Below are 13,984 nucleotides of genomic sequence, written 5' to 3' on the forward strand. Positions count from 1 at the left end.
CGTTATAACGTTATACTTATCGTGTAAGGTAATTATTTCTGTCGCCACGAAGTTGTGATGGATGTGACCTGTAATTGTTGTCGAAGTGGCCGTGCGGTTAAAGGCGCTGCAGTCTGGAACCGCAAGGCCGCTACGGTCGCAGGTTCGAATCCTGCCTCGGGTATGGATGTTTGTGATGTCCTTAGGTTACTTAGGTTTAACTAGTTCTAAGTTCTAGGGGACTAATGACCTCAGCAGTTGAGTCCCATAGTGCTCAGAGCCATTTGAACCATTTTTGTAATTGTTGTTTTCTTTTTTTGCATCATTCGATTTTCTGTGTCGACTGCCAGTTCTTACAAAAGCCCCTGAAAAGCTTCGATATCATCTTTACAACATCCAGCCAAAATAATATGTCTTAAGTGTTCAGGCAATTTAATTAAGCAGATGGGAATTAGTTCTGAGGGACTGTATGGGTTTCAGAAATACCGTTTCTTGTGTAACATATCTTCAAAATATTTTATAGGGCTGGAAAATTCAGACTTTTCATAATGCTTCATCATTGTAATATCATGTTTTACTTGATCTTGTGTAGGCTGAGACCAATATGCAGAAAAGAAGGCATGGTAAAAATCACCTGATTGGACGGTCGCGAATAACCGGTCACACTCTTACATCTGGTTCATTTTCTAAATAGCCACAAATAAATTCTAATCTATGCCCTAATGACCAGTTAGGAGGAAAACAATGAGAAGATTGATGAAGCTAAGCTTGTGGATGTATGCCATTACTAGAATTCTGGAATGTTTTAAATTTACGCGTTGTGATGAACAGCTGATAGTCAAAGCCATCGTGTCGGCGATTCGCAAAATCGGTCATTGTTACGTCGTGTCGGCGGATCCACCTCATGACTCGGTGCACCCTGCTGACTCCTTTCAAGATCTTCGAAACACCACGTATTATTGTCGTGTGACTTTTCCGTATTTCTAAATCCCTCTTCCATGTGTCGGAGCGCGATTATCCTCTGAAACACGTAATTCTTGTATAACGTGTGCCAACTGATCTTGTACTTCCCGTATTTCACTTTTGAGTTACGTATTAATTTGTTTCTGACTCTGTTTAAATTTCATAATTTCCTCGTTTTTCTATTTGTCGGTAAAGGTCATCGGTCTTGTATCATTTAAATCTTCATCTACCTTTGTACATAAATTGGTTAACTGAACCGAAAGTTCAGCTATTTTTTCCGATAATGTGCTGATTTACTCCGTGTGTTTTTCTGAGCCAAGATTTACAGTGTCGATCTGTGTTGTAATCGTATCTACTGTGTCTTTTAAGTTTTCCTGATTTTTACATGTTGCGCAAACATATCGGAAGATGCAACAGAGTCAGTTTTAGCCTGCAAGGGGTCGTTCTTTTATTGCTGCTTCATGGTTCTGTAATGTGTCTTCACATCGCGAAAAAATAGGCTGAAATGCTCACAAATTTATGTTTTTACGTTTTCAGAATTGTTCTGATATTTCGATTTCATATTGTGTACCTCAGTGGTTAAATCTTCACGTGTTTGTTCAATTTCGTCAGTTTTGTCTAACTTTTGAAGTGGTTTCTGATTTTGTTCGATTGTGTCTAACATTTGAAGCTTTTGGTCTCTTTGATCAAATTTTTGAGTTAATTGGAATAACAATGCACTAGTGACTGAAACATATTCCTGTGTGTTTTTCGTCTGTGCGTTTGCTCAGGCAATATTCGTATTTTGAAAAGCAGTGTGTGTGTCTTGAGTTAATTGAGAAAAGTGTATTGATGCAAAACCTGAAACTTACATATCGGCAAAACTTTGTTCTGTTACTTCACACTCCTGAATCGAACTGTTACCGACCGATCGATCGTCAATAGTTCCTTGCTCACTGATTGTTTCAATCTCTACCCCGTTATATAATGTCTAGTCCATGTCCCTATGCACTATTACCAAATTATTGTCTCGAACACCTGTCAATTCGTTACTGGGTGGTGCTAAGAAGCTACTCCCGTCGTCACTGTCATTTCTCAAGTTGCTTCGCAACCTAGTGTTACGCTTTTCACACGTCATGATTATCACACTCTTTTACACAACACCACTCAAAACGCAATTTGAAAAGCAAGATAACAATAAACACTAGAATAGCACTAAAATAATAAATATCTAATTAGTTGCAAAAGCGACTGCGAGATATTTAGTACATTAAAAAAAAAGGATCGTATTGCATTGTTGGCTGAGAATTCGGGGGAGTTCGGCCGCCTTATTGCAAGTCCCTTTTTTTGACACCACATCGGCGACTTGCGAATCAGAGATGATGAAGGACACACAACACCCAGTCCCCTACTGGGAATCGAACCCGGGCCCCCTGCGTGAGAGTCGGTAAGGCTACCGCTACGCTAACGGAGGCGGACAAACCTACATGCATGCCACAACTACTTTGCTCATGACACTACAGTCCAAAAATATAAACTACAACTACAAAGAAAATTCCATACATACAGTTACGCGCTGGCAGTAAACAATAACTAATTTCTAATCACGTACTAACTATCCAAACACAAGAAAATCAAGAGATTACAGTCAAGTATCGTCGGCTAAGTGTCGACAGGTGAAACTGAGTCTTTATTTATATTTTCATTAAACACTGACCTACAGAATTTTCCCTGACAAAGAATACGCAGACTTAACCTATCCATTTATTACCCACAATATACAAGCCCAACTCAATCTGACTTATATATTGCCAACATGACTTCCAATAATTGCCGGCCGAAGTGGCCGTGCGGTTAAAGGCGCTGCAGTCTGGAACCGCAAGACCGCTACGGTCGCAGGTTCGAATCCTGCCTCGGGCATGGATGTTTGTGATGTCCTTAGGTTAGTTAGGTTTAACTAGTTCTAAGTCCTAGGGGACTAATGACCTCAGCAGTTGAGTCCCATAGTGCTCAGAGCCATTTGAACCATTTTTTTTTTTGCACTTCCAATAATTAACACAAAAGAATGGCCCTGAATTGTAGGAAATACTAGCAATAATACAAATCCAAACATATATGAAATTAAAGAAATACAAAACTACCTCCAACTCTGTTAATTGCCTAAACTCATTTTAATCATGAATCCCGATAGTGGAAACCCAATTCTTTTTCATAAGTTACTTACCTCACTACTCTGAGATGAAGAAGTTAGCACAGGAAAGGAATTCGTGACAGGCCGCATCAAAACAGTCAGTAGACTGATGACAAAAAAAAAAAAAACACCTACCTCACAGAAAATCTTCAATTACAGCAAGTAGCAACAACGGCCAGCTAAATACAAAGATTCTAACTACTATGATGATGATGAGGCCCCGTACTCCGAGGAGCGTAGGGAACGATGCGGGAGACCCGCACCGCCGACTACGCAAGGTCCTAGCGGAGGTGGTTTGCCATTGCCTTCCCCAGACCGTAATGAGGATGAATGGTGATGATGAAGACGACACAACAACACCCAGTCTTCTCGAAACAGGGAGAATCGCTGACTCTGCAAGGAATCGAACCCGGGACCCCGTGCGCGGGATGCGAGAACGCTACCGCCAGACCACGAGCTGCGGACCTAACTACTATAGACTCTACCTGCTAGGAGGCTTGGGGTTAGCCAAAAGAAAGATTTTTTTGAAGAGCAAACAATGTATTTAGAAAATTTTGCCTTGTTCATGTGACATCCAGTTTCTAAAATTATATAGTTGTCAATAACTCCATTACTCAAACATTATCAACAACATTCATCATCATACTTTTCCTTTGGATATTTTCTTATGAACACATCATTTCATTTCACTTTACACTGCATCTCCTACCAACACAGGGTCTCCACTAAGAATATAATATCCATTCATACTCTTCCCTATTCCCTCGCTAACAGCTAGTCTGTACAACCACAGCCATCTCTTGCCGAGGGCGCAGAGTGCTTCAGAGATATTAACACAGTCTATAGCGCTGCCAATATACAAATAGGCTACTTACAAAGATCTTAAATACATGTGATTCATCCACGAAAGAAGTGGTTTACAAAACACTTGTATTGGTCATCATTGTGCGACTTTAACCGAAATAGAACATTAGAAGAGATAGAGAATATCTAGCTAGGAGCTGGCTTCATGTTGTAAGTCGAGAGCGTAAAGTATTACAAGATGAGCGTTGAACATGGTGTGTCTAAAAAGTCCGGCTAATGGTGTCATATCTGAACGGCAACTTGGCGCATGTATGCGTGCTTGTGCATGGCACTTCATAGACTTGAGGAGAATCCATACACGGCATGCATTCCTTGTGACTGGCTGTATAACAGACTGCGACCAGTTGAACGTAGTCAGTGTGAGAGTGAGAAGTGGCATGAGCCCCCTCTCATATTTCTATCTTACGATTTTCGTCTCTAATTGCATGCGGTGAAAAGTTGCTATTCCTTCACACGCGGACTTCCCACGCAGCGTCTCTCGTCACCCAGGTGGTCCGGTGACAGGCGGGCTCTGCTGATCTCGAGAAGGTTAAGCCGACGGGTGTGAGGCAGTCGAGTGAATGCTTTCCAGACGCTGACATTGTCAAGAGACACGCCCGCAGGGGCCTGAAGTAGCAGCTGGGCTAGAGGTTCCGTTACTTCGCAGAAACTTTGCGAAAACACTTTCTGGTGGGCTACCAGCGAGGCATGGGAATGACTTGTGTACCCAGGCAGTTGTGGCGGGAAAATTCCCGCGCTTTCTGCAAAATAGTAACTGTGATTGGCTTGCTCAGGGCATAGCTCCGTGACGTAGCAAAATCAGCGCAGAAATTGGCGCCAAGAATCTCCATTGGTGGAATGGTAGTGCTCCGGCACTAGAGTGGAATTTTCCGCCGGTTTTCGAGTTGCTGATTGGAACGTTTAACCACGGCCACTGTCGTGGGGGCGGGAATGTTGTGTGTTCGAGCTGTACGGGTGCTCTTGTGGGAGTCGGCTCTCGCCTTTCGGTCGAGGACGTCAAAGCAACCAGCCATCGCCTCCGGTACGCCAGATCGTGTTCTGGCAGTTAAGAAGACAGTTTGGTAATGTATGTCCGCAGCAGTGGCAGATAGGGATTTTCCTAGGTGATAATCAGAGCTCAGCAGAGTGCGCCTGTTCGTCTTTTTCTAACTTTGTTCTGTCTTGCGTAGCAGCAATTAATATTGGGTTAGCTGTGTGTCTCTCTTAAGATTTGAGTGGCAAGGAATTGGCTCCACATACCACTTCGTCATAAACCTCACAATCTAGTTTAGGGACAACTTCACCTTCACAGCGTTTGCTTGAGTATCCAATTTGAGCCAATTTGATGTATTATAAATGTTTCATGTGTTTTTGTTTATTATTTTGTGTTTAGTCTTAATAAATCATATTGTTATTTTGGACAGAACTTTCATTCTGTTAATCGGTAGAGCAACCCATCATTTCTCACTACGTTAATGAAACCTTCCTTTATTTAACTTATTTATCAAATTAAATTATTGCAGGTGACAAACTCTTTTCTACTCCACTTGCAGGGTTGATTAGAGTCAGTTCGCGTATATTTTTTAATCCATGTGCAACAGCAAAAGTCGGAGTTAGAATAGGGGGGCTTAGAGCATCATTTACATATGTAGATTCTAGAATTTAGTGTTAAATACACTGCTTGCCCCGGCACCTCGCAAGAGGAAGTGTCACAGCGCACTGGAGCAACGTGTAAACATCAAGTTCTGCCAAAAATTGGGGAAGGCTGCAATGGAGACACACGGAATGTTGGTGCAGTTGTATGGGCGCGAAGCCGTCAGCAGAAAATGTGTTTTGAATGGTTTACACGCTTCCGTGAAGGGAAGGAAGTAACCGGGGATGAGCCAGGTTCAGGTCGGCCATCGACAAGCAGAACCCCTGAAAAGATCCAGAAAGTGCGACAAATGCTGGCACAAGATCGGCGAGTACTCTCAGATTGTTGCAAAGGAATCGGGCATTAGCAAGGACACGCTGCACACTGTCGTCAGCGATCATTTGGGTAAGCGGAAGATCTGCTCCCTATTTAAACCGCACAAGCTCACAGACGAGCAAAAAGCAAACCGGATGGAAACTTCTGGTGATTTCATTTCCCGGAACCATTGCTTCTGAACACCATAGTCATGGGAGATGAGACGTAGTGCTACCACTCGATACGAAATCAAAACGACAATCGACGTCATGGTGTTCACCGTCTTCCCCGCGACCAAGAAAAAGCCTTCTGCAAAAATCCAAGGTGAAAACACTGTTGATCCACTTCTTCGACAACAACGTAATCATCCGCAAGAAATTTGTTCCTGCAGGTCAAACCATTAATGCTGCATTTCACCAGTCCGTTTTGAACCGATTGCTACTGCATATGCGGCGGGTTCGGCCAGAGTTGCACAGCACTGGAAAATGGATGCTGCGCCATGTGCCGCTGCACACTTCCCGATCCGTGTGCACCAGTTCCTGGCGCAAAAGATGGTAACTGTTCTTGAACGCCGTCCTTATTCCTCTGATGTGGCTTCTGCGGACTTTTGTTGTTTCACCGTTTTGAAGGCGACTATGAAAAGGGAACGTTGCGCGAACGTGAATGCCATCAAAGATCGTGTGACAGCCGCTCTGCAGTCGATTCCACAGGAAGTCTTTGCTGATAGTTTCGAGACGCTGTACGAACGTTGTCAAAAGTGTGTTGCACCGAGTGGCTACTACTTTGAACGACAATAAAGAACGTTTGTTTGTATCTTTAGTTTTGTTTCTTGTCTGACAGCATTCACCCAACTTTTTAGACGCACCGCGTACGTCATGGTGAGGTTTAGTGTTAGAATTCTAACAGCTGTATTCCAAGCAGCATCGGGCAGCGTATTACTTTCCCTCATATACGTCTCGTAATGATCAAGATGAGAAGACCGGAGCATTTAGAACTCAAAGGGAGACTTAACTACAGTTATTTTTCCCAAGCATCATTCTCGAATCGAACATGAAAAGTGGCGGGTGGACGGAGAAGGGGTGATAGGAGGGGGGTGGGGTGTTTGTAGTGGTGCTAGAAGTGCCCTCAGCCTAACACTGCCAAGGAGTGGACGTAGACGCAGATCTAAATGTCACGTAGTTCTGGCATTAGTGTAGTCAAAGCTGAAGTGAGACTAAAGGGAAAAGATAAGTGTTTTCAGTACGCAGGTTTATTCATTTGCCCCGTATAGCTGGTTTTATAAAATCCGCTACTCCTTTAAATACCACACACACTATTTTCTCATTCACCTGCTTGTTACGTCAGAACTATAAGTACTGTAGTGACAATGAACAGGACCTTCTTGTAGGAAATGTAATGAATTTTGTTCTGAAATATGTTTTCCCTTGAGGCTGTAGATTTCGAATTATTCAAGAAAACGTAGAAAACTGACTTCTTGAATAAATCGAAAACCGTGACCTCCAGCGAAAACATACAACAGTACAAAATTTAACTACATTATATTTGCTACAAAAAAGTCCTGCTCACTTCTTCCGTTGGACTAATAGTTTCCGCGTGACGAAGAGGAGGGTATGAAAATCTCGGTCGTCGTTTATGAAAACGTTAGAGGTAGCATTAAACCAATAGATGGGGGCAGCTGAATCACACTGTGTATTCTGCAGTCATTCTTGTAGGAGGCTATCTTGTCTGCCGTCCTGATCATTGCACGTAAAAGAATGAGAGCGCACATAAAAAGGCACAGCGGTCGCCGACAGCTGTGGGGGCGAGAAATGACACTCGTGTAGCCAGTGCTCCCACATTGCACCAACACCCGAGATGGAGCTCTGCTCTCCGTCTCTGACATGCAGAAGCAGTGCTTCTCACGCCGTGCTGACGTTAAATTCGTCTGCCGCGGGGTTTACGACTAGTCCGTGTTCCCGCTGCTCATGTCTTCCACACACGCACCACTGCAGTAGCTTGCCGACAACAGTTCTGAGATTTACAACGTCAGACGGAAGTATACAGCTAACTTTCGCTGTTACTTTGCAGTCCTTTGTGCAGCGCAACGACTCAGCCTATTGAGCACGTGTATATTTTGCGTTTCTTCTCATATAGTTTTAGTGTGTATTTTCCTTGTTATATCGGCTGCTGGATTTCTTCATAGTGCGGCAATTTTCTCAATCACTAACGCTTATAAATATGTGCTTCATTTTAGTGTGGTTTTACATTATTCACCAGTGAACTACACTGCGCAATGGAATTAACAGATCACTTTTTTCAAACAGATTAAGTTTGAACAGATTAAGTTTGAAATTTGGTTCAGAGGTGCCTACTACCTTCCGCTGTAATCTCTGTATGTCCATCTTTTTAGAGACGGTTGCGGGACTCGGCTGTTCGATACAGAATGTCAAATTAAACACCATTCAGCTCTCTAGTTTTCAACATTATTTTATTTGGCAACCAGTTTCAGCGTCTTAATACGCCATTTTCAGCCCCTGACCGACTTGTAGGAAGACTCTACCTCGCTTCTGATCAAAACAGGGGCCAGAATTACTGGTATTAATTGATCACTATAGCAAAAATCTACGAATACCAGTATTACATACTGTTTCGATCAAACCCGAGGTAGAATCTTCGTACACGTCGATCTGGAGCCTAAAGATGGCGTATTAAAATGCTGAAACTGGTTGCCAAATAAAATAAGGTTGGAAACTAGGTGGCTGAAAGGTGTTTAATTTAGCTTCCTCTGTAATAGTACAAAAGCATGGCGCTCTACGACGTCACCCTCAGGCTCGACGACGCTTCAAATGGCACGGTGTCGACAGTCGCGAAAAAATGCCAAAGCTCCGTAGTTAATGTGACGTGTTAAGTGGCTTAATGATGTCAGCTTGGCACACACAATTTCACAATAATTCTGCCCGATGCCACTGCGGACCTGTTACACTATAAGAAGGTCATCACAGCCCCTCGTACCCACATTTCACTGCTCCTGACACCTGTGCGGTGTAGGTCAGAACCGCGGAGCCCAGAGCTGAGATGCCAAGGTTTCCTTATGAGTGGTCGAAGAAAACTTTTCAGACAAACCACCGCTCAGAATCTAAACGAAAAATCCTCATGGGGTGACATAAAAGCGCGCGATGAAACTATTCCTTTGCTTTGGACGTTCATTGCCACATATTTCGAGGTTGAATACAACGGTTCCCAATGCAATGAGCAAATGAACGATAATCTTCACAGCCTTTGCACTTTTGACACCTCATGTCCGATTCAACCCTTCTCAATAGACATCATGGTGCTGCAATCCCACTGTACGTGGTTTCGCATCCGCTCATATTTATTAATTTAGGAATGTGCTTTTACATACAGAAATACATGCTGAACCCTCCTAGGCGCCTGCAGGCAGGTAACTCATCTCGGAGGTATGTTACATGGTTGCCTACTTGCAGGAGCCTCAGGCTACTTTGTAACTTTTCTCCATAAACGTACATTTCTAAAGATCTCAGTAAATGTGGGTGAATGATACCGAGGGTTCTGACGATCTGGGAGGGTCTTAGAATTATCCTTGCCATTTTATTCACGCAAGTGTCAATGTCAAACCCCTATGTATGTACTCCTTGGAAGATGGAAAACAGGAGTTCTGAAAGCGCAGGAGGACCCTTTGCTGCATCAGATCATGTTCAGATTTTGTCCAATGGTTTTAAACGATCCCTAGAGATACCAGTCTGTACAAGAGAGAAAACAATGGTTTTCGCACTGCACTCCATAGGTTCAATGGGGTTACAGCCCTACAGTGTGCAAAGAGAGAGGTTGAAACGTGCGAAGGTGTCAGCAGTGCCAAAGGTTTCCAAGAACGCCTTGTTTTTGATCATCACAGAGCGAACTGTCGTTTACGACCGAGAAATATGGGGGAAACTATGTCCCAAGGAAACGGGGCGGTTTCATGGACGTCCTATATGCCACTCTCCAGGGCCATTTCGAGTCGATTCTGAGCGGCGCTGTGGGGTGTCCGAAATGTTTTCCTTGGCCACCTGATGAAGAAAACCTGGTGATTCCACTGCTGGATGTCACGATTGTGGTCTCCATCGCAGAGGCGTCAAAAGAAGGGGTCTGTGGCAACCTTACCTTTGAGTGACACGTCCACGGTGGCGTTTGGGAGAGTGGTGGTGAAATTTGGCGCCAGAGTGACTTCATTAACCCATTTTACATGTCATATGAAATTCTAAGCTTTGGCCTTTTTTCGCATGTGTCGACACCTTGCTGTATGAAGCATCTTCGAGGCCGAGGGTGACGTCTCACACTTTTGCACAGAGGAAAGCTGTAGGCATCTTTGAGCCAAACTTCAAATTTACCCTTCGGAATGAGAGACAATTGTGGGCTTTGGAAAATGTGATCCTTTAATTCTATTCCACAGTGTAGTTATGGCTGTAACTGCCTGTCACTGACAGATGCGACCACGTAGATTCTGGAAACTGTGTGATGACCGAAACGTAGAAGAAAGCGACGTTATGACTGTAAATGCTGTGAGATCAAATCAACACTAAAGATCAGGGCCAGATTCATGGGTAAAAATCAAAGTCTAGGTGAGAGACTGAGGTAACAGTTATATTCTCTAATCAGAGTTCTACGGTTTCTGTACTAACTTTTCTTTCTTGCTACTGGCCGACTACCAACACCATGCCCTGTGTTTGCCACAAATACTAAAGCCGCGGCAGCCGAAAGTGAAATTAATTCCTACACATATACTGTCTCCGTCACTCTCTTTCTTCACATCACTACAGTGACGAGAAATTAGAGTTCTAATGTATTTTCAGATATTGAGTCACGTACTTTAAGCGTTTAACACTGACGTCTTGCATCTCGACCATCCCCTGATGAGCAAGAACCTTATGACCAACTACTTAACAGCGAGTTGGTCCTCCTTTGGAACGCAAAACTGCAATGATCCTGCGTGAAATTGATTCTAAGTGTTCTTGCTATGTTTCATGAGGTATGTGGCATCGGATGTACCTGAGACCGCATACACTCATAGAATACTAGAGCGACCCTACTTGGATACTGCTCGAGTATTTGGAATCTCCACCATGTCGAGTTAAAGGAAGACATCAAAGAAATTCAGAAGCTTGCTGCTAGGTTTCTTAGCCCTCCATCTGCGATTTAAATAGGAAAGGAAATTACTAGCAGCTGTACATAATACCTTCTGACCCTACTATGTACGATGGCTTGACGAGTATGTATGTGGATGTAGGTGTAGATATCTGTGCACAGGTCACGCAAATCCCTTAAATTACGGGCCAGTCGTTTGTGGGCGAGGAGCTGGTGACCGATTGCCTCCTAGATGTGTTCCAGAAGACGAATTTAATGGACAGGACATCAACGTGAGTTCACTATCAAGGTGCTCAAACCACTGTAGAATTTTACTGCCCTTGTGACACGGACAGTAATCTTGCTGGAGGGTGCCACTACTGTCGGCGAAAACATAACGCATGAGGGGATGGAAGTGGTCTGCAATTATGTCCACATAGTAGACATCTGTCTTCCAGTACTAACAGTGGTCGCGTGGAAGCCCAGGTAAATATCCTCCATAACTGCCCCCGTCTGCCTATATCTGTGAAGTCGTACATATTTCAAGCTGGCGTTCGCCTAGATAACGACGTATACTGACACGAACATCGATCTGATGTAGCACAGGATATCAATGGTCTTTCCCATTGCAGTCGTAACTGACGGCGCTTTTTGGTCAATTAGAAGCCTATAGGGATCGTCTGTTTCTGAGCTCCGTGTTCAACAACCTGCGCTGAACGGTGCGTTCCGAAATACTTGCGCCGTACCGAGCGAGGTGGCGCAGTGGTTAGCACACACAACGGTCCAAACCCCCCGTTCCGGCAATCTTCATTTAGGTTTTCCGTGATTTCCCTAAATCGCGTCAGGCAAATGGGGTAGTGCCTTTCAAAGGGCAGGGCCGATTTCCTTCCACATGCTTTCCTGATCCGATAGGAATAATGACCTCGCTGTTTTGTCCCCTCCCTCCAAATCACTCAACCAACCAACTTGTACCGGCATCAACATTACACTCCATCAACAGATCTGCCTGTTCTGCTTTTTCAGAGCGGCCATCTCCCAACGTCCACCTCCTGTGACGAAGCGCGGGCCACGAACCATTTGTCACACACTCAAGGTTTCACTGTCCCTCGACCACTTTCCAGAGATGCTCACTGTACTAGGAAGCGAAGAGCCAGCCAGATGCTTTATCCCACGCACCCGACCACCGCATTCAGCCCTTCGTCATACTCGCTTAAGTCTGTGGATTTTCTCAAACGGTACCCGTATTTAGATTGCTTCCTCTTGCGTCCTTGTCCCGCGTACATATACTATTTCATAAGTTCTACGGAATAACTGATACTAGCTAACGAAGAAATGCCAATTGCTATGGAACAAATGACAGTTGCCACGGGACGCCCGACCAGTGATAGTAAAAAAAAATGTAGAGGGCGGAACGTGTTAACGGCAGCGAAGTCTGTGCACGAACGCTCTGTATGCATTTGACAGTTCATGGAATGTTTTTGCGGAACCGATTAGTGCGACAGTCCGTATAACACGACAACATGTGTGAAAGATACCACTTGTGTGTTTACGTTCATGGACGGGCAGGTGGACGGCACGATGGGTGTGTCCAAAATTGTCATCTCGCGATTAAGACAGTGTGCTAAAGCTGGAAGTGCTATGTGAAAGCATGTCGGCGGTCGTAGATGGACCACCACACCGTAAGAGGATCGATACGTAGCCCTAGTGGCGAAAAAAGAACACATATCTCCCCTCTAAGCAGATAGCTGCAAACCTTGCTGCCGGTATTGGTGCAAGTGCCTCTGCCAAAACCAGTTCGCGACAGTTAAATCAGACTAGTTTGCATACTGGGAAGCACGTTAAGTTGGGTTGGGTTGCTTTGGGAAAGAGACCAATCTGCGAGGTCATCGGATTAGGGAAGGACGGGGAAGGAAATCGGCCGTGCCCTTTCAAAGGAATCATCCCAGCATTTGCCTGGAGCGATTTAGGGAAACCACAGAAGAACTAAATCAGGTCGGTCGGACGCAGGATCTAACCGTCGTCCTCCCGAACGCGAGTCCAGTGTGCTAACCACTGCACCACCTCTCTCCACGTTAAGTACATTCAACTTCAGCCAATCCATCTTCGAGAAAGACTTCGTTGGTGTGGGGAGCTTGTTTGTTGGGGTCAGCAACTATGGTCCGGAGTAATCTTCTCCAAGGAATCCCGCTTCACTTTGGCAAGTGATTCTGGCCACCAGTTAGCGTAGACAGAAAGAGGGAGAGAGAGAGGGGGAGAGAGAGAGAGAGAGAGAGAGAGAGAGAGAGAGAGAGAGAGAGAGAGAGAAACACATAACACACCAGATAATCTTCATAAAAGCCATCGACACGGCGTAGGCGTTATGGTATGTGTAGGCATTATGGACAATGGCCGAACACCGCTACATATCTTCGCACGAAGTACTCTTACAGTTCAGCGGTATTACAGGGAAATTACTCTGGATCATGTCCATCTGTTGTGGGTGTGGCAGGTCCCGACTTTCTGTTCACGGAGGACAGTGCCTGCCCACGCAAGACTGCTGAGATAGACACACTGGGAAGTGAAGATATTGAATGTATAGAATGGTTTCCGTACTTCCGCACCTACACCCTATAGACCGTGACTGGGATCTCTTGGCAGACGTGTTTCTCAACGAACATCCTCTACCAGAACCGTGCAAGTACGGCAAACCTCCTTTAGATAGGATTGGAAACATAACCCCCAAGGACCCCTCATCAGTATGGCAACCTGAATGAATAACGAATGCAAAATGTGCATTAGTGCCCGAGTAGGGTATATTTCATAGCGAGAGTCCGACATCGACCTTTATGTTGGGAATATTATCTGTGTCAAACATGAAAGTTATTTATGTCTATTATCCTATTTTCCCATGTGATGAAACATTTACCACTCCATCTCTATTAGGGTATACACGGTGTTTCACGTCGCCCATTATTTCCTGTGGTTATTCTTGAGCAACAACG

This window comes from Schistocerca americana, chromosome 4, assembly GCF_021461395.2.
Source record: "Schistocerca americana isolate TAMUIC-IGC-003095 chromosome 4, iqSchAmer2.1, whole genome shotgun sequence".
Lineage (NCBI taxonomy): Eukaryota > Metazoa > Arthropoda > Insecta > Orthoptera > Acrididae > Schistocerca > Schistocerca americana.